The 21,157-nt window shown below is 46.0% G+C and overlaps 1 protein-coding gene across 1 annotated transcript in view; it reads right to left on the reverse strand.

The window, feature by feature from the left end:
• LOC129475006 (protein FAM156A/FAM156B) overlaps window positions 1-20,769 on the reverse strand; it is a 53,661-nt gene extending 32,892 nt beyond the window's left edge. Inside the window, exon 1 of the mRNA XM_055266814.2 lies at window positions 20,604-20,769. The gene's annotated coding sequence lies outside the window, so the exon portion shown is untranslated. The remainder of the gene's footprint in view (window positions 1-20,603) is intronic.
• Window positions 20,770-21,157: the final 388 nt, after the last annotated feature.

The raw sequence follows: 21,157 nt of genomic DNA on the forward strand, positions 1-21,157 counted from the left end.
ATACACACACACACACACACACACACACACACACACACACACACACACATATTCCCTTGGCACTGATTCAGATCAGTGGGCAGCTTCTGGGCAGCCACGCTGACCTGCATTAGGAGGCTGAAAGGCACCAAAACTTTAGCTCGAGGGTGGCCTCAAAGCTTCCCGAAGGTGCAACGGCATGATGCACAGCCAGGCTGAAGAGCTTTCTGGGTCTGTGGGTGCTAAGAGCCAGAGGCCTTCATAGCTGTATGCTGGCAGTTCCCCCTTGTCACAGCTTTTGGCGAATCTTCAGAATGCTCATCAGTAGGTGCAGTCATTCCCGCACACACCTCAGGCCAGGGCGGCTTCTCACCACAGTAATGGAGCACGCCATTGTCTCAGCAGAAAAACAAACTTAGGAAACAGAAGCGTAGCCGCTTGTGCACTAGTAATGTAATAGATCACACTGGCATTCACTTCCCCAATTCTTCTTTCAGGGAATGACCCAACCCAGCCCTGCTCATCCCAAACTAATGATCATAACAACCTATATGTGCCTCTCGCTTTGCACTGATGGCGTCACTGGGGGAGCGTTGAGTCTAACTATTGCACTATGTGTTTTCTCCGTTACCCTGATCTGAAACTGTAGGCTTCCAGATACCAAGACGGGTGCCCCAGGCCACTCTCTGAAGTGATAATGCGGCAGGTGGGCCAGGCCTTGACCTCAGTACAGCTCACCAGCAGCAGCGCCTTGCCAGGTCCATGTGCTGCCAAATTGCGCCATTGGAGCCGAAGGAGAGGAAAGGTCTAAGGAGACGTCATAAAGATCTCCATCTCGATAGCACAGCAGCCTCCTCTTATGGACATGCGGGTGTTTTGGTTTCTTTCAACATGTACCAACTGTGGCATTTTTCAGGATGCCTGGAGTCTTCAGCTAACCTTCCATCCACACCACCCTGCCTCCCCCGCTGCCCCTCTCTACCCTACCCCAAACCTTCCTTCTGTATTAAATGCTGCCCCCGAGGGTCACTGACTGGTTTTCCTTCTGATAAGGATATCGAAACACCTTTTACCCCTAATCCTCAAGATACCTAAAAGAATGAGTCTTCAGAACATCTATTTTAAAAATTATTGGCCAGGCGCGGTGGCTCACGCCTGTAATCCCAGCACTTTGGGAGGCCGAGTTGGGTGGATCATGAGATCAGGAGTTCGAGACCAACCTGGCCAACATGGCGAAACCTGGTCTTTACTAAAAATACAAAAATTAGCCAGGCAAGTGGCACATACCTGTAATGCCAGCTACTCGGGAGGCTGAGGCAGGAAAACTGCTTGAACCTGGGAAGCAGAGGTGACAGTGAGTCAAGATCATGCCACTGCACTCCAGCCCGGGCAACAGATCAAGACTCCATCTCAAAAAAAAAAAAAAATTATTAGAGAAACAGTGGCTGAGTAATAATAAGGAAGAAAACGCAAGTAAAACAGTGAAAGGAATGTTATTTCAAAATGATCGAGTTTCCCACTTAGAGAACAACACTTCAAATGTGGTGCATTCCCTTACAGGCTTTTTTCTATGCATGTTTTTTAAAATTATGAGATTGGAGAACAAGTAGTGTGTTTATAATACTGCATCTGTTGTTTTGTTTAATATTATACCAAAGCTATTTCCCATAATGACAGTGACAAGGATGTTGCTGCGAACATCCATGGTAGCAAACACATACAGAAAGCTTGATATGGAACAGAGGCCATCTTTGTGCTTTCCTGGTATTGACTCAACACCCTGTATTATCGAAATATGACTATTTTTACATTATATAAATATGTATATATAATAACAGTCACTTAGTGTGTTGTTAATGTTATCGTCCCTTATTACAGAATAAGAAACTGAGACACATAGGTTAAGAGACTAAGGAACTTGCCAAAAGTCACATTGCCTGCAAGGGCAGGGACAGTAGAGTTTTCATGATGCCTGTGGCACTATATATATATATCTTGATATGTATATATGTAAATGAAGAGAGAGAGTGCACTAAAAACATCTGCCCCAGAGTAAGTATCCAGAAGTATGAGTTTTTATTCTCACATCTCTGAACTTCTGCTTTCTGCTCTTCCCCATTATTCCTCGCCCCTGTCTGCCCCAGACCTCTCTCCCTGCCCCGCACACCTTCACCTCCCCTCCACATTCCACTCTCTTTCCCCATTGCCCATTTCCTCTGACTCTGGATCTGAATAAATTGATACCATCTTCTCATGACTTAGCTCAGAAAATACTAGTACCATCAATCTTTCATTAGATCGAAAATGAATTTACTTTTTTGAGATAGGGTCTCACTCCCATTGCCCAGGCCAGAGTGTAGTGGTGTGATCATGGTTCACTGCAGCCTTGACTTCCTGGGCTCAAGTAATCCTCCCACCTCAGACCCCTGAGTAGCTGGGAATACAGGCATGAACCACCATGCCCAGCTTATTTTTTTATTTTTGTAGAGACAAGGTCTCACCATATTGCCCAGGGTGATGTCGAACTCCTGGGCCCAAGCAATCCTCCTGCCTTGGCCTCCCAAGATTCTGGGATTATAGGTGTCAGCCATCATGCCTAGCCAACAATAAACATTAATGGTAGAAGTAATCAACACGGCCGGGCGCAGTGGCTCATGCCTGTAATCCCAGCACTTTGGGAGGCTGAGGCGGGCGGATCATGAGGTCAGCAAATCGAGACCATCCTGGTTAACACGGTGAAACCCCGTCTCCACTAAAAATAGAAAAAATTAGCCGAGCGTGGTGGTGGGCAGCTGTAGTCCCAGCTACTCGGGAGGCTGAGGCAGGAGAATGGCGTGAACCTGGGAGGCGGAGCTTGCAGTGAGCCGAGATCACGCCACTGCACTCCAGCCTGGGCCACAGAGCGAGACTCCGTCTAAAAAAAAAAAAAAAAGAAGTAATCAACACAAGATACAACAGACGAGGTGAATACTATACAAAAAATAAAATGCCACTAATGAAAATTCAACTAACAGCTTCATATCTCCATCAGATTCAGATCTTCACAATTCGATGGAGGAGAGTTGGACTTAATAGAACTAATAGCAATAGAATAATCCATATAATTTTTGGCCTTTAAATTTCACTTTTTAAGTTATTTCTAAAAATTTATATGCTTTTGTGCTATCATTACCCAGTGACCACTTGCTTGTCCAAGCATTATACAAGTTACACAAAGAGGTCACTAGAGTTCTAATTTCCTAGAGAAATTTCCATTCAAATTTTCCATACAAGCTCATGATGATGAAACTCCAGCATTGCATTTAGGCTCCACGATACCCTGTAAGGAGAGCTGAATATTCATTATGCTAATAAAATATGCCCTCCCCCTGCCCCACAGACTCAGACCTTGAGTCCCAGAAGAGCTGAAGAGATAATCTAAACATCATCCAAGGGGTCAAAGGTAGACTTGACATCTGTCTCTCCAGAACATGCCCCAGGGAAATGCGGGAACAGCAACAATAACAGCTTAGAATTTATTGGAAACTGACCATATGCCAGGGACTGTCCAGACAACTGTACACGTCCTCACACAGTCAGTGCTCTAAACTGCCCCAAGAAGTAGATGACGTTACTAGTAGTATTTCCATGGTACTAATGGAGAAAGGAAGCACAGAGATGTTAAGGAACTTTCTCGGTGTCACCCAGCAGTGAGTGCTGGAGCCAAGAGCCACAGGCATCGCGAAAACTCTACTGTGCTGCATATTAGTGCAATCAAGAGTAAGATCCAAAGGCTACTGCAAAATATTTAGAATTTTATAGCATGGGACTGCACAGGCAATAGACATTTGATTTCTTCAGAAATCTTTAAGAGATGGAGACTTGAAAGGACTGGTCTGGGTATCATTTGGAAACGGTGCCCTGAGTGTGTCATTACCATACCAGGCAGCATGTCAGTGTCAGTCTCCTCACCTGAAGGTCTTGGGTTTGTACATCAGAGAACACACCAAACCTATCCCTTCTATACCTTCACAAAGGAGAAAGAAGCTGTGTCACTGGGAAAGGAGACTATTCTCCTGCTCTAGTATTGCTCAGACACGTTTCCATGAAAGTTAGAACCTAGGATCTTTTAAAAGTACAGATTCCAGAACTCACACCCAGTGAGTCTCATGTAGTCCAAGGATCTGGAAATTTGCTGGCCAGCCTAGGGAACTTTCAGAAACCTTATTAAATCCCTTTGGTAGCAAGACTGTCTGCAATATACTCAGAAAAATATTCCCAGGACAGACATGAGGTGGAGAAGAGCAACCTCAGAGCAAAGCAACACAGGACAAGATGAGTGCAGTGTGAGACTCACCATAAGGGTAGGGCAGAGGGACTTTTGAGAAGGCCTCACAACTCCTACTGGCCTTTCTCCTTGAAGGCCTCAGTTTATCTCAAATCCCTTCTCTTCATGGGCAGTGAATGAAGGTGTGCCAGGAAATGACCTTTTAGATCCCAAAATGGCATGGGCTTCCCTTAGGGACCACTGAACACATAGGATGGGAGGAGATGCAAGCTATTGTCCCCCTCCCACCAGCCTTGGTTTCCTTCTTGCACCGTCATTTTCTTCAACGGGAGCCTAGAGCAATGTCAGGACTTAGGACCAATGTCTTCCCTTCACCAACAGACACCTGCCCCTCACCTAAGGAGTTCGTCTCCCCTCTCCTCCCTTCAGCTATCCTTCTCCTTCTCCCACAGCACACACCTGTCCCTGGCAGCCTGACGACCTAGCCTGGCCTGTTCCTCCTATGTCGCAGCCTGGAGAGGGCTGTCTTCGCTGAGAAGGACACCAGTCCCAGGATCCCAGAGCCATGACTACCACAGAACCATCCTGAGCATCAATGTCCCATGGCAGTGTTGACCTTTGAAATGAAGCTTCACCACACACCCCAGCTGGCACTGAAACACTTTCTTATCACAAGAAAGCAACACAGAGGAACAAGGTTCCCGCAACCCCTCCTGGGGAACATTGTGTCCTTCTCCATGTTACTGTGCTGTTTCCTCTGTACCGACTGCAACATTCCTATACTTTTGATGTTATTAAGAAGTTCTAGGATTCTTCTTTTAAATCCTAAACTTGTGGTTTATAGTCAGAATATCATTGCCCATTTTGGGGCATTTTGGAAATTTCCAAGGGCAGCTTTGGGTGTTCAAATGATTGGAAGCGGCTACTGGCATTTGTAGAGTGAAGGTTACAGGGAGGCAAACAACTTTTTCCAGAGTCTTAAATAAACTGGATTTTTTTCCATATATATCACTTCCCTGTAAACTGGGTGGTGGGGTGCGGGGCTTGTATGTTGCTTCACCTGGAAACTTACAAAGACTTATTGACTGCTTTAGAAATCACATCACTGCAGGGCATTCCATTCTTGGATTCCACTGACACAACATACCAATATCAATTTGCTTTGTAGTGCTGCATGCCTGGGGGAAACAATGAGGGGAATCCAACTTACCTACCAAAGGGATCACTTCCACGATAAGCTGTTAGTTGATGGGGAAAATCAAGCAGGAGATGTTGGCAGTGTGAGCTCTCATTAGTTGGTGAACACACCGGCTATGCCCATTGCTGTTACTGCACTGAACTTCTCTTTGCAGGTATATTTCCCTCACCAGGCTCTGTGGTCTCTCCTGGAAGGTTGGAAACATACCCAGTAGATCCCTGTGTCCTCAGGATGGGATAGAGGACCTCACAGACAGAAAGAGGGCAGAGAACACTTGTGGAATTGTAGTGATCTCTACATGGTTGGATGACCAAACGCTGAGTCACAGTGATGAGCCCCATAGCTGGCAGTCTGCAGAGGGTGGGAGGAGAATGTCATAGGCCTCTGCCTTAGGAGCCATGCAACAGAGTGAGACCAAAGTACTGATCTCAGTTATGCCCTTTAAGGGTCCCAGACGTAAGCAGCCTTTTGGTTAGGGTTCCTCTGTGTGTGTGTGTGTGTGTGTGTGTGTGTGTGTGTGTGTGTGGAGAGGTGGGGGGGTAGAGAGAGAGAGAGAGAGAGAGAGAGAGAGAGAGAGGCTGTGGGGGCTGGCAAGTCTAAATTGTGCAGAGCAGAATGTCAGGCTGGAGACCCAGGGAAGAGGTGACGTAGCTCGAATCCAAGGGCAGTCTCGAGGCAGAATTTTTTCTTCATGGGGGGATCCCAGTCTTTTTTTTTTTTCTTTAAGACTTCCAAGTGATTGAATGAGGCCCAGCCACATCATGGAGTATAATTTGCATTACTCAAAGTCTACTGATTTTAATGTTAGTCTCATCTTAAAAAACACCTTCACAGAGACACCTAGTCTGGTGTTTGAACAAATACCTGTGTACTGTGGCCAAGCCAAGTTGACACATCAAGTTTACCATCACAGCCAACTAATACAAATCCCAGTAACCATGAAGGTCTATCTTAGAAAGGCAGGTGACTTCCTAACTAAGATTGTGTATGAACCTTTTTCTGTCCAGCCCAAGTCTCCTTTTCAGGCTCAGCACCAATCTGGCCAGGAAGCTGAAGCTGACATGAATGCCTTCCAGGGATGACGCAGTGATGGAATAGTCAGGGCGCACCTGCAAGTACAATCCCAGAAGGCACACGTGGTACCCCTGGACACCAAGACTTTACCCTTGTTAGGGCACCCCCAGCAGGACGTACATTAGTCAGACAGGAGCTGGCCAAGGCCCCCAGTGTGGCTTCCCACTGTGGGACCTTTCCCTCTAGGGTTCCTCGTCCAGTCCAAACAACTCATTTGTGTCCTTGCTTTCTGAGAGACTGACAGAAGGCAGTCAGTCCAGGTTCTGTTAACCATTGACACCAGTTCCTCCTCTTCACAAGCATGGATGACATCTGTAGATGTTCTGCATGGCTCAGGAGCTGGGTTGCCCCTACTGTCCCCTAGTTGCAGCTCTGTCAGGTGCAACTGTGCACTCAGCAGTCACAATTGATTTGTGATTTCAACATACTCACAGCAATTTGGGAAGGCTGAATGAGGAGCATTTTTTTTTTTCAGGAAAAGGGGAAGGTTTTCATGAACCATTTGAAGACCAGAGATCACTAATGTCCCCTCTCTCTGGCTTGACTCTTTCCATGTGTCAGGTTTTGTGTTTTCTTCATTGTTAGAAAACCAGTGTGTACTAATCTGAAATCAAAACTTTCCACTTCTTGCAAATCAAAACTACAATGAGATATCATCTCAATGGATCATGCCTGTAATCCTAGCACTTTGGGAGGCCTAGGCAGGAGGACTGCTTGAGGCCAAGGGTTCAAGACCAACCTGGCCAACACAGCAAGAACCCATCTCAAAAAATAAATAAAATTTTTAAAAACTTATAAGTATATTTTTTAAAAGGCTGGGTGTGGTGGTTCATGCCTGTAATCTCAGCACTTTAGAAGGCCGAGGTGGGTGGATCACTTGATGTCAGGAGTTCGAGACCAGCCTGGCCAACATGGTGAAACCCATGTCTACTAAAAATACAAAAATTAGCTGGGCATGGTGGTGGGCAACTGTAATCCCAGCTACTCGAGAGGCTGAGGTGGGAGAATTGCTTGAGCCTGGAAGGCGAAGGTTATAGCGAACCAAGATCAAGCCACTGCACTCCAGCCTGGGTGATGGAGTGAGACTCCATCTCAAAAATAAATAAATAAATAATTTAAAAAAAGAAAGTCAATTAGTGTAAGTAACGATATATTAATCAGTTAAAGGAAAATATAATAATCTCAATAGATACTATAAAGACACTCAATGTAATTCAATATATACTTTAAATAAAACCAAGTATCTCTTTAAAAAAAAGACCTTTCCATTTCTTTAATTATCATCTACCGTCCTCTAGATCTTTTCTCTGAAATGGTCATATGCAAGAGAGAAAAAAGAATTTTCAGAGAAAAAAATTTTAATAAATCAACCAATAATACACATCATGTTCAGAAACTGATCAGGATGAAATTCCAGATTTAAAAACAAATTTATATAGGTTTGCATAACTTCTTATCCCTTTTGTCTCTATCATTTATTTCACGAGCAGGCTGGAAAAGTTCAAAGCTTTGCTGGTGATAGCTCTGCATTGAATGGTCAAAGTGCCTTACCAAGGTGTGTGCACCAGGAGAAAAGTTAGGGAAGCAAAGCCAGGCTATTAGTCCTTTGTTGTATAGGAGCCAAGGGCCTTGGCCGTTTACAGGCTCACTGGAAATGACTAACATAAGGCAGATTGAGCCCAGGAATTAAAGAACAGCCTAGACAGCACAGGGAAACTCCATCTCTACAAAAAGATAAGAAAATTAGCCTGGCATCCTGGCACATGCCTGTGACCTCAGGTACTCATGAGGCTGAGATGGGAGGATTGCTTGAGCCCAGAAGGTCGAGGCTGCAGTGAGCCATGATCGCACCACTGCACTGCAGCCTAGGCAACAGAGTGAGACCCTGTCTCAAAATAAAAAAGAAAAAATATTTCCCCTCCAGCCTTCCCTGAAGGGGGTGGTCCCTCTAGCATTTATAACATTATAAGTATATAGCATTTCACATCAATTTTATCATACATCCAGATGCAGCAGCCATAAAACAAAAAAGCCATTTTTAATTCCTTTTTTTGGCTTTCATTGCAATTATAGGGTTAACATCATAGCTGCCAGGGGAGATTCTGTCTGGAAGGCTGGGAGGGGCTGCAGTAGCAGCAGCAAAGCTGAAGAAAAGGCTGGAGAAATTTTTCTTTTTGTTCCCTTTGGTTTATCTAAGCTTTGCTCCAGCCCAGGGAACTGATTTAATTTTTTCCCTCCCGCTTGGAGACAGAAACCCAAATTTTTAACATTTTTCATCCACCCCAACATTACTTTTGTGAATTCCCAGGCCCTTTCTTCTGTTTGGAAGAGAGGACAAAAACCAAAATCTTGACCTGGCTGTGCTCCCACCCCCCCAATCTCCGGCATGGCAAAAGACGCCAAGGAATGCAGTGATCCAAGTCTCCCAGAGTTGGATGTGTTCTTTTTAAATTCTGTAACTAACATTTACCTCTCACAAGAGACAACAGCTAGCTGCTGTTTTACAGCGTGTGTGAGGCCATAATCACCTGAGCGCAAAAGGTTCATCACCCATTACTCCTTCATCCTTTCTTTACTCAAACAAGGCTTTCACCATATTTTAGTGAGTGAGGCTCATCCTGGCAAATCCCACCACTGTCACAACTGTGTCACGGGTCCCCAAGACCACTCCCATTTTCGATTATTTGCTGGGAGGACTCACAGTCAGCATATAGCTGGACTCATGTTGGTGAAGATTCATTACAATGAAAGTATACAGCAATATCAGCACAGACAAAAAAGTGTATGGGGCAATGTCCTGAGGAAACCAGCCCAAGTTTCCAGGAGTCCTTTTTTAGGAAAGTCACAGAATTTGTTCCTCCAGAAATCAACTGTGACATGTGTGATGTGACATATTTTCTACCAGAGCAGCTCACTAGAGATTCAGTGTCGAAGACTTTTACTGGGGGCTGGTCACGCAGGCACCCTCTGCCTAGCATGTGCCAAGATTCCAGACTTCCAGAATGAAAGTACCTATGCAGCATAAACTATATTTTGTACAAACAGTTTTGGCAGAGTAAGGGAATCATGGGAATCCTTCCCAAATCCAAGTTCCCTGATGCCTGGCAAGGGCCAACATGGTAAGCAGGCCCTTCTAAGGGAAGTCTCAGGCTTCCTATATTATTAACCCTTTTCTGCCAGCACCCAACAACAGACCTTCGAAACACAAAAGCAGGCTGGGCACAGTGGTTCACGCCTGTAATCCCAGAACTTTGGGAGGCCGAGGCAGGCGGATCACCTGAGGTCAGGAGTTTGAGACCAGCCTGGCCAACATGATGAAACCCCATCTGTACTAAAAAATTAGCCAGGTGTGGTGGCACACACCTGTAATCCCAGCTACTCAGGAGGCTGAGGCAGGAGAATCGCTTGAACCTGGGAGGCAGAGGTTGCAGTGAGCTGAGATCGCACCACTGCACTCCAGCCTGGGTGACAGAGTGAGACTCTGTCTCAAAAAACAAAAAACAAAACAAAAAAAAAACACACACAAAAGCAAAATCACACATAGAGGAAAAGATGAACAAATTTATAATTATAGTTGGAGACTTCAATACTCTCTCAGTAATATATAGAAATAGTTGAAAGAAAATTAGCAAGGATATAGAAGAACTGAATGACACCATTTACCCACTGAATCTTATTTACATTTACAGAACCATCTACATAACAACATCAGGACATATATTCTTTTCTAGTACATATGGACACTTCACCAAAATAGCTCATATCTTGGGTCACAAAATAAATCTTACCAAATGTAAAATAACTGAAATCATACAGAGCATGCTCTCTGATCAAAATAGGAAAAAAAAAAAACAAGGAATAAGAGAAAGTAAACAGGAAAATCTCCAAACTTAGAAATTAAACAATCCATATACTTCTAAATAACCCATGGGTCAAGGAGCAATACAAGGGAAATTAGAAAATATTTTAAATTGAATGAAGATGAAAACACAACATATTAAAATTTGCAGGATGCAGGTAAATCAGTGTAGGGAGTAAATTTATACCATTACATGTTCATATTGGAAAAAATAAAGGACCCAAACCCATTATGAAACTTTCTACCTTAAGAAACTAGAAAAAGAAAATAAAAATAACCCAAAGTAAGCAGAATGAGGGAAATAAAGATTGGAGCTGAAATCGATAAGACTGAAAACAAAAAAAAAGAACAGACAAAATCAATGGCCCAAAAGCTTGTTCTTTGAAAACTTTAATACAAGTTAGAGACCCCACAAAAATGAAAAGGATACTATGAATAACTAATGAATACTAATTCATAAGTATATGAATGCATATACATTCAGCAACTTAGATGAAAATAGAACAATTGTTTGAAAGACACAAACCACCAAAACTTACTCAAAAATAGATCGTTGCCCAGCTATGGTGGCTCATGCCTGTAATCCCAGCACCTTGGGAAGCCAAGGTGGGTGGATCACTTGAGGTCAGGAGTTCAAGACCAGCCTGCCCAACATGGCAAAACTCCGTCTCTACTAAAAAAAAAAAAAATAATAATAATAATAATAATAAAATAAACCAATCATCTAAATAGATGTATACCTATTAAAAGATGGAATTTTCTTAATCCAGTCTATCATTGTTGGACATTTGGGTTGGTTCCAAGTCTTCGCTATTGTGAATAGTGCTGCAATAAACATACATGTGCATGTGTCTTTGTAGCAGCATGATTTATAATCCTTTGGGTATATACCCAGTAATGGGATGGCTGGGTCAAATGGTATTTCCAGTTCTAGATCCCTGAGGAATCGCCACACTGACTTCCCTAAACTTAAAGTATAATAATAATAAAATTTTAAAAATAAAATAAATAAATAAAATCACTGCAGAAAAAAAAAGATGGAATTGATGGTTGAAATATTTACCAAATCATGTTATAAGGTCAGCATTACACTGACACCAACATCAGACAAAGACAGCATTGAGAAAAAACCAACTATAGTGTAATCTCTCTCATGAACATAGATTCAGAAAATTCTCAACAAAATATTATCAAGAAAATATTTGGTTAATATTAAATCCAATAATATACAAAAAGGATAATGCATCAAGACCAAGTGGGATTTATCTTGGGAATGCAAAGCTGTTTCAATATTCAAAAATGTGTCAATGCAATCTACCATATTAATATACCAAAAAAAAACTGCAAACTCCAACCACATGGTCACAACAATTGATACAGATAAAGCCTTTGACAAAATTCAACAGTCATTCATAAAGAAAAAAAAAACAGCAAACCAGAATTAGAAGGAGGCTTGCTTAACTTGATATGGAGCAACTAAAAAAAATCCTACACCTTATATTATACTTAATAAAGACTAACTGCTTTCTCCATAACATCAGGAACCAAACAAGGTTGCTCATTCTCACCCCTGTTATTCAATATTGTACTGAAAGTTCCAACCAGCTTAAAAAGGAAAGAAAAAGAAATAAATGGCTTACAGATTGGAAAGGAGGGACTACAACTACTCCAACTCACAGACATTATTATAATCAACATAGAAAATCTTGTCAAATTTATAAAAAATACTTCTCGAATGAACAAGGGAGTTAAGCAACATTATAGGATATATGTTCAACAACAACAAAAAGCAAAGCACTTCTATAGACTAGCAATGAACTGCTTGGAACAAACATTTTTAAAACTATACAATACCATTTACAATAGCTGCCCCTCAAAACCTAACAAAACATGTGCAGGAGTCATATGCTAAAAACCATCAGAAGCTAATGAAAGAAATAAAGGAACAACTAAATAAAGAGAGGGACGTACTGTACTCATGGATTAACAGACTCATTATAGGAATGATGTCCCCAAACTGATGTACAGATTTCATGCAATTCCAATTAAATTCCCAGCAGGATCTTTTATAGATACAAACTGATTCTAAAATTTATGTGGAAAGGGAAAGGAGCTACAACAGTCAAAATAACTTTGAACTTTCGGAAGCCGAGGCAGGATGGCTTGAGCCCAGAAGGCCGAGGCTGCAGTGAGTCATGATCATGCCACTGCACTCCAGCCTGAGTGACAGAGTGAGACCCCATCTCTGCAAAAAATAAGAAAACTTAGCCGAGTGTGCTGGTGTACACCTGTAGTCCCAGCTACTCAGGAGGCTGAGGATTGCTTGAGCCTGAGAGGCCAAGGGTGCAGCAAACCGTGATCGTGGCACTGCACTCCAGCCTGGGTGAGAGAGTAAGACCCTGTCTCAAAAAAAAAAAAAAAAATCTATTTGCCTTATTTTTGTGGATAGTTCAACAGAAAGAGAACAGTCTTTTCAACAAATGATGTTGGAAACATTGGACATCCAGGATATTTATCCTAGAAGAAGGAAAATTTATGTTTACACAAAAATCCATGCACAAATGTTTATGGCAGCTCTATTCATAATTGTACCAAACTAGAAATGACCCAGATGTCCTTCAACGGGTGCATGGATAAACAAGATCTGCTACACACATATAATGGAATATTATTCAGAAAAAAGAAGGAACTATTGATATATTCAACAATTTGAAGGAAACTCAAGGGTCCAAGTGCAGTGGCTCATGCCTATAATCCCAGCACTTTGGGAGGCCAAGGCGGGCGGATCAGGAGTTTGAGACAAGCCTGGCCAACATGGTGAAACCCCGTCTCTACTAAAAATACAAATATTGGCCAGGCATGGTGGTGTGCGCCTGTAATCCCAGCTACTCAGGAGGCTGAGGCAGGACAATAGAATCGCTTGAACCTGGGAGATGGAGGTTGCAGTGAGCTGAGATCACGCCACTGTACTCCAGCCTGGGCAACAGAGAAGACTGTGTCTCAAAAGAAGAAGGGAAGGGCAGGGGAGGGGAGGGGAGGGAAGGGGAGGGGAGGGGAGGGAAGGGGAGGGGAGGGGAGGGAAGGGGAGGGGAGGGGAGGGAAGGGGAGGGGAGGGGAGGGAAGGGGAGGGGAGGGGAGGGGAGAGAAGGGAAGGGAAGGGAAGGGGACTATGCTGAGTGAAGAAGCCAGTCTCAAAAGACTACAGGCTGTATTATTCCATTTCTATGATATCCTGGAAAAGACAATAGTATAGTGACAGAGAACAGATCAGTGGGTGCCAGGGCTTAGGGGTGGGGGAAGGAAGTGACTATACAAGAGCAGCACAAAGAACCCAGGAAGTTCTTTGGGGTGATGCATATGTTCTGGATACTGACTGTGATGGTGGTTATATCTATCTATACATGTGTTCAAATTCATAGAACTATACCTCAAGTGTCCATTTTACTGTATAATTTCAAAAATTAAGAAAATTTGCCCATCGGACAGGTTAGAATCCTTGCTTTCTGTAAAACTGTTATAATACAGACATATGTATGCCTAAACACTATTGTTATTTGCTTTTGAGCCATGTAGAAAGGGAATCACATAGCATATCCTCTTTTGTATCTGGCTTCGTTCACCTAATGTTATGTCTCTGTATGGTCTAGCTCATTCCTTCTCATAGCTGTGCAGTAATTCATAGTGTGAATCTGGCAGAATTTATTTATGCAACTTCTTATTGGTGTGTAGTTGGGTTGTTTCCAGTTTTTAGCTATTACAAATAGGGTTACTCTATGAACATTATTGCATGTACAAGAATTCTCATCACAGGTCAGGATAGTCAAAAAGTAAATCAAACACTAACTAACCATCCAACAGGAGAATGACTGAATAAACTATGGCTACACTAAATGATGGCATATCATCCAAATCAGGTCAGAACAGGTGAGTCATTATTTGGATAAATTACCCAAGTGTTAACCTGGTAGCTGTTGTGATGATGACGCACGGCTCTAATGACTGCATGTGGGTTGCAGTAACTCACAGTGAGCTCACTGGGCTCATCTCGGGGCACCCATAGGCAGAGATGACGACAAACAGGAAGGAACAGTGACAAAGCAGGTGGCCACCCCAGAACACTATAGAGATAACCTCGCCTGGTCCCCAGACCATGGTTCTGCTCACAACCCCAGAACTTCCCTCGCCTGATTGTCCTGAGTACTTCCAGGAAGGCAGCCCCTGACTGTCCCTGAGGTGGCCGCATCCGTCCTTCCCCACCAACCCTGACCCACTCCTCCTCCTCTTGGGCCAAATCTGCTTTATTAACACCTCAGCTCCCCTCCATTCATGAGCATCTTCTGCATGTTGGGGGTATAATGATGCTCACTGCGCAGGTGAGGAGACCGAGCGCTGTAAAAGGCAGCAGCTGGGCCTGCAGCTGCACAGCAGGTCAGTGGGCCTGTGCTGGGTGGGCTGTGCCTCACTCCACAGCTGTGCACCGCCTCAAGCCGTACGGAGATTGTCTGATGCCTCCTCTTCTGAGGGATCCTCCTGGTCCCTGTCTCCCCCAGACCACCAGGCCTGGAGCTTCTAGACCCAGAGTTCAGGCCCTGGGAGAGGACAGGGTGGAGGCGGAGCCGGCAGCTGGCCAGGATCTGGCTGGGGGGTTGGTAGCCTTTTCCTGAGCCCCAGGCTCTGTTGGGGCTGTCTCCAGTGTCTTCAGGATCCAGGCCGGTGCCCTCAGGACTAGCCAACCTATAGCCTGACCTGCCTCAGAGCCAGTGCATCTTGTAGAAGAAAGCATTTAATGCAATCATTAAATAAGAAAAGGAAGATAAAATTATATGAGAATTTTCCTTTAGCCATGGAAATGAGCTTCTGGTACAAGGAGAAGTAGGAAGGAGTGAAAAGCCATCTGCAGATTACCCCAACAGCACTAAAACCTGGCCCTAGGCTGCCCCTACCTGTCCACATGCAGAGAGGGAAGCTCCAAGGGACACCCAGCCTGGAGCTCATGCACCCTGATGCCTATGACCCCACCAGGAGTGAATGTTTAAGACTGTTCCTCTGTCTTCTCTGAGGCTTTCCTGGTCTTGGAGATGAGATGCCCCCTGCTGGCAAAGGTGGATATCACTGCAACGTGGCTGCACTGTGCCTGGAGACACCAAGACCTCACCGTGGGACCACAGGCTTCAGTCAGACTTCCCTGACTGAAAGGAAAAGGTCACTTGGACTTAGCAGGAAGCTCAGGTTTGGACTTGGTCCCACCCTGAACAATAGACACGGAGAAGAGGAAGTGGAGGGGTTGTAGGATGTGGGTGGGTGACAGCAGGGCTGAGGGCTGAGGACAGTATGAGCAGGGGCCACTGTGAGACTAAGATGCTAGCTCTGGCCAGGTGCGGTGGCTCATGCCTGTAATCCCAGCATTTTGGGAGGCCAAGGCGGGTGGATCACTTGAGGTCAGGAGTTCAAGTCCAGCCCGGCCATCATGGCAAAACCCCATCTCTACTAAAAATACAAAAATTAGCCATGCATGTTGGCGTGCACCTGTAATCCCAGCTACTCTGGAGACTGAGGCAGGAGAATCACTTGAACCTGGGAAGTGCAGGTTGCAGTGAGCCGAGATCGCTCCACTGCACTCCAGAGTGGATGACAGAGTGAGACTGTCAAAGAAAAGAAAAGAAGAGAGGAGTGAAGAGGAGAGAAGAGAGAAGAGAAGAGAAGAGAAGAGAAGAGAAGAGAAGAGAAGAGAAAGATAAGATGCTGGCCCTGGTCAGAAGGAGGAGGAGGAAGAGGAGGACCAGGAAGGCCTCTGCAAAGGACTGTGCTCGGAGCTGGGGCTGATGAGAATACAGAAGGCCCTCACCTGTGAATGGGTGATAGAAGTAGAGTTGACAGTCACGGAGTTGGGTGAGAAAAGCGTGATTCATGTTAGGTGGTCAGCCAGTGTCTGGTACAGAATCACGGTGAGGTGAATACTGATAGTATTGGTATGGATGGTTGTATTAGTCAGGGTTCTCCCAAGAAACAGAACCAAAGAGGGGACTTGTTATAGGAACTGGCTCACGTGGCTGTAGAGGCTGAGAAGTCCCGCCATCTCCGTCTGCAAGCTGGAGAGCCGGGGGGTGGATGGTGTGATTCAGTTTGAGTCCAAAGGCCTGAGAACCAGCACAGCCAGAGGCATAATTCGTGGAGTCTGAAGGCTTGAAAACCTGGAGTTCTGATGTCCAAAGGCAGGAGAAGACGGGGTGTCCCAACTCCAGAAGACAGCAAATTCCCCTTTCCTCCGCCTTCTTCTTGTACCTGTGCCCTCGAGGGATCGGACAATGCCCACCCACGCCGATCTTCCTCCCTCGGATCTTCCTCCCTCGGATCTTCCTCCCTCGGTTCACTGATTCAAAGGCCAGTCTCTTCAGGAAACACCCTCACAGACACACCCAGAGATAATGGTTTGCCAGCTATTTGGGCTTTTCTTAACCCCGTCAAGCAGACACCTAAAACTAACCATCACAATAGTGATATAAAAGGCATCGCTCTGTGAACTGCCTGCGACATGCTGTTCTCCTCTACAGGGTGGGCACTCACTCTCTTGGAGGCTAAGGACCATCTGTCTACCTCTGTGGCCCCAGCATGGGGACAATGACAGTCACCATCAAGGCTCGCCAAGGAAGAGGGCATGTGGTAGGCCGAATAGTGGCCCCCCAAACACATCCATGTCATTGTTGCTAGAACCTATTCCAGCCAGGGAGATGACAGTGAGCCTGTACTCAGCCTTGCCCTGTGCCCGGCACTGCTCTCGGTGACTGACCAGTTGTCTCACCTCTCCTTCACATAACCCTGTGAGGAGGGAAAGTTAGTACCCTGATGACAGACGAGCAAAGGGAGGCAGAGAGAGCTGAAGCCATTTGCCCGCTGTGTGACCCAGGGCAATTTAGTCCCTGCCAGTGTCACTCCAGCCCCTGCTCCTACCCTGCCTCGACTACTAGACCCGTCTACCATGGGCTCGGGAGGAGGGCAGTACACACGTTTTCACCAAAACCCGCACCTACCCTGCTTGGCGGGCATTAGCCTCCTTTATGAATGGGGAACTGAGGCTGGTCAAGGACAGGTGACTTGCCCAAGGTCACACCACCAGGGCTTGGGGTTCCAGGCTTTTATGAAAACTGCCAGGCCCCAAAGCCCATGTGTCCTGGGCTATTGTGGGTGTAAATGAGGCCTGAGGGGAGATGGACCCCAACATCTGAGGACAAAATGGGCAGATCCTGTCTATCTCAAGAGGCGGTGTTCCTGCTCCATGGCTGGCGTCAGGAGCACAGGATAGAGGATTTCCCACCAGACAATCTCCACAAACAGGCCCGAGGGGGCTTCTGGAGTCTCCAGGATAGAAGGCAAGACCTGGAGCCCAGGGGAGGTTCTGCAGGAAGGAGGCCGCCTATGCTGCGTGGTCCACACCAGGAGGTCGGGGCGCTGCGAACCTGTGTGCAGGAGTCAGGGACACTCACCCTACTCCCACTTCCCACTGCACTCTGCTTCACTTGTGAGTCTTTTTTTTTTTTTGCCTGAGAGTGTATAAAACATTAAGTGTATGTTTTAATGACAAGCAATAAGCTGCACATTCATGTAACAACCATATAGTTCAAGGTCGATCACCATCCCAGAAGTCCCCAGGATCCCTTCTCAATCAGTGTGTTTTTCCTCACTGTCCCCCACCTTCCCCTTTCTGCCTCTCTCTTCCACCCCAGTTCCTTTCTCATTCCTAAAGTCCTGCCTTCCCACTGGAAGTAGAAATGTCGTGCTGCCCATGGTTCCCGTATTATCATAAATAATTTCTACTGGCTGGCTGGCTGACTGACATTCAGTGTGGATGGCACCTTCCCTCCAGCTGTGGGCTCAAGCCCTGTGTCTCCCATGGCACAATAGAAGGGCATCCCTCTTTTAGGAATTTCAGGTGTGAGCAGGAGAGCAGGCTCAGGGCACTTCTCTGAACCTCAGGTCCTTCATCTGTGACATGGGAGAACCCCACCTCCCTCTCAGGTTGTGGGAGAAATAGAGATGGGGACACCAGGCACCTGTCAATGAGTGCCACATGTCAAAACCTGGGATGAGCCTTTCTTTACCATCACACATCCTTGAGATCCCGGACCCACCAGGTGCTTCCCCTGCTCCAGGGCTGTTGCACTTGCTGTTCCTTCTGCCTGGAATGCTCTTCCCTCAGGTAATCGCAAGGCCTGCTCCTCATTGCCTCCAGGTCTCTGCTCAGTCATCACCTCTCCAGGGATGCCTTCCCCACACACCCTGAATAAAATAACAACATCCTGCCCACTTACCCATTTACCTGACCCTGTCTTAACTTTCTTTTTTTTTTTTTTTTGAGACAGAATCTCACTCTGTCACCCAGGCTGGAATGCAGTGGTGTGATTTCGGCTCACTGCAACCTCCACCTCCTGGGTTCAAGCAATTCTCATGCCTCAGCCTCCCAAGTAGCTGGGATTACAGGTGTCTGCCACCACGCCTGGCTAATTTTTGTATTTTTAGTAGAGACGGGGTTTCATCATGTTGGCCAGGCTGGTCTCGAACTCCCAACCCCAGGTGATCTGCCCGCCTCGGCCTACCAAAGTGCTGGGATTACAGGCATGAGCCACTGCGCCCAGCCGCTGTCTTAACTTTCTATGTAGCACTTACCACTCTGTGATGTGCTATACATTTACTGACCAACTCTACGAAATCAGGGATGTTGTTGGTTTTGGTCTCTGTTGTATCCGCAGAACCTAGAACAGTACTCAAATATACAGCAGACGCTCAGGAAATTCTTGTTGAAGGATGGCTGGAGTGGGGCCCTTTACACACATTGCACAGATGCACAGATGCCCTCCAAGATGGATATTGGCCCCATTTTATTGATTATGACACATACTGAGGTTCAAGGAGACAAGTGGCTTGCCCAATGTCACACAATCAGGACTTGGGGGCTCCAGGCTTTGAAATCACGTCTGCCAGCCTCCAAAACCCACAGTTCCTGGACCGAGACCTCACAGCCAAAAAGGTAAGAAATTTCACTCCTGAGACACAGACTCCTAAACAGCTCAGATACTCAAAGACATCAAAAAGAGCTCACTAATCTTATAACCTGAAACAGACTCCAAAATCCCTGCACAGAGACCCCACAACTTGACACAGACCCCCAAACAGAACAGAGACCACACATGCTGTGACAAAGACCCCCACACACAACAGACCAAGGTTCTCCCTTCTGGGAAACAAATTAAAACCATTCAGATATCTCACACCCTAGAGAGAGACCCCCCCAAACCACTTAGACACCTCCCAAACTAATACAAAACAGAAACAGAAGTTCAAATAGCTCAGAAACATCACATAATCTTAAGATAAAGTCCCCAGACAAATCAGAGAACCTACATTCTGGGCAGAGACCCCTCCCTCCCCCAAACAGCTCAGATACTTTATACCTTAAGCAAAATGGTCCTCACCAACACCAGCTGGGAAACATCACAACTTGGGACCCAGAATTGCAAACAGCTCAGAGACTTCACATCCTGGGGTGCAGACACCTACATACAGCTCTCACACCCAGGGACACAAATGTCCAAAAAGCTCAGAAGATGCACACCCAGGCCAGGCACGGTGGCTCATGTCTGTAATCCCAGCACTTTGGGAGACCGAGGTGGGAGGATCACTTGAGGCCAGGAGTTCAAAAACAGCCTGATCAACATAGCGAGACTCCGTATCTATAAAATAAAAAATAAAAAACTTGGCCGGGCATGGTGGTGAGCACCTATAGTCCCAGCTACTCAGAAGGCTGAGGCGGGAGGATAGCTTGAGCCTAGGAGTATGAGGCTGCAGTGAGCCATGATCAGCCACTGCACTCCAGCCCAGGCAACAGAGCGAGACTCTGAAAACAAACAAGAGAAAAGAAGAAAAGAAGGCATATCCAGACACATAGGCACACAAAATCCACTCAGATAAAATATCCCATTCAGACACAATCTGGACCCCAAATGGCCCAGAGTGATCAAATATACCCAAACAGCATCTGAGATGTCATGCCTAAAGATGCACATCCCCCAAACTGCTTCACCCGCATTACTTCCTAGGCAAACACCAAACAAGCTCAGAGACCGCTCCCTGGACATTAATTGAGTGTAGCGGGAGGAGCGGTGGTGCGGTGCCAAAAGCGCCAGACTAGGCTTGTCACCGAATTAAGGGTAAACAAGACTGAAAGAGCTCACGTGAAGCAAATGACTAGGGCGAACTTTGCCGGGGTGGCATCTCCAGCCCCTTTGGGACTGTCAGTTGGTGAGTAGGCCAAAGAACTCCACTGCATCAAAAGCCACGCACCCTCCTCGCTCCCGCTGCCTGAACTTCAGCTCCACATCATCGTGTCTGTCACGAACTGAAGGCCAATGGGAACCAGAGATGCGAAGAGGGAGGCAGGGCCTAGCCGGTCCATCCAGAGCCACTCCGCGTCCCGGAAAAGCTTAGTCGGAGCACTCTCGCAGTAACCAATCACCGCCCGGGACGGCCCTCGACCCCGCCCTTCACATCTTGGAGCCAATCGCTTGCCCCTTTGCGGTCCCCAGCGGGATTTGACTATGTAGAAACGAAGGGGTGGAGGTAAAGTGAAAATGATGCCTCGAACGGGCTGGGAGAACCGAGTGCTGCGAGTAGGGACGGACCTAACGGGGCAGGAACTGTGACGGATGCTACACGTGGGTTTAAAGAGACCCTTAGTGCTGTCGCACACAAGGGATTATTCCAAAATGGACAGGCGGAGTGGACTGTC

This window comes from Symphalangus syndactylus, chromosome X, assembly GCF_028878055.3.
Source record: "Symphalangus syndactylus isolate Jambi chromosome X, NHGRI_mSymSyn1-v2.1_pri, whole genome shotgun sequence".
In the NCBI taxonomy this organism is placed as follows: Eukaryota; Metazoa; Chordata; class Mammalia; order Primates; family Hylobatidae; genus Symphalangus; species Symphalangus syndactylus.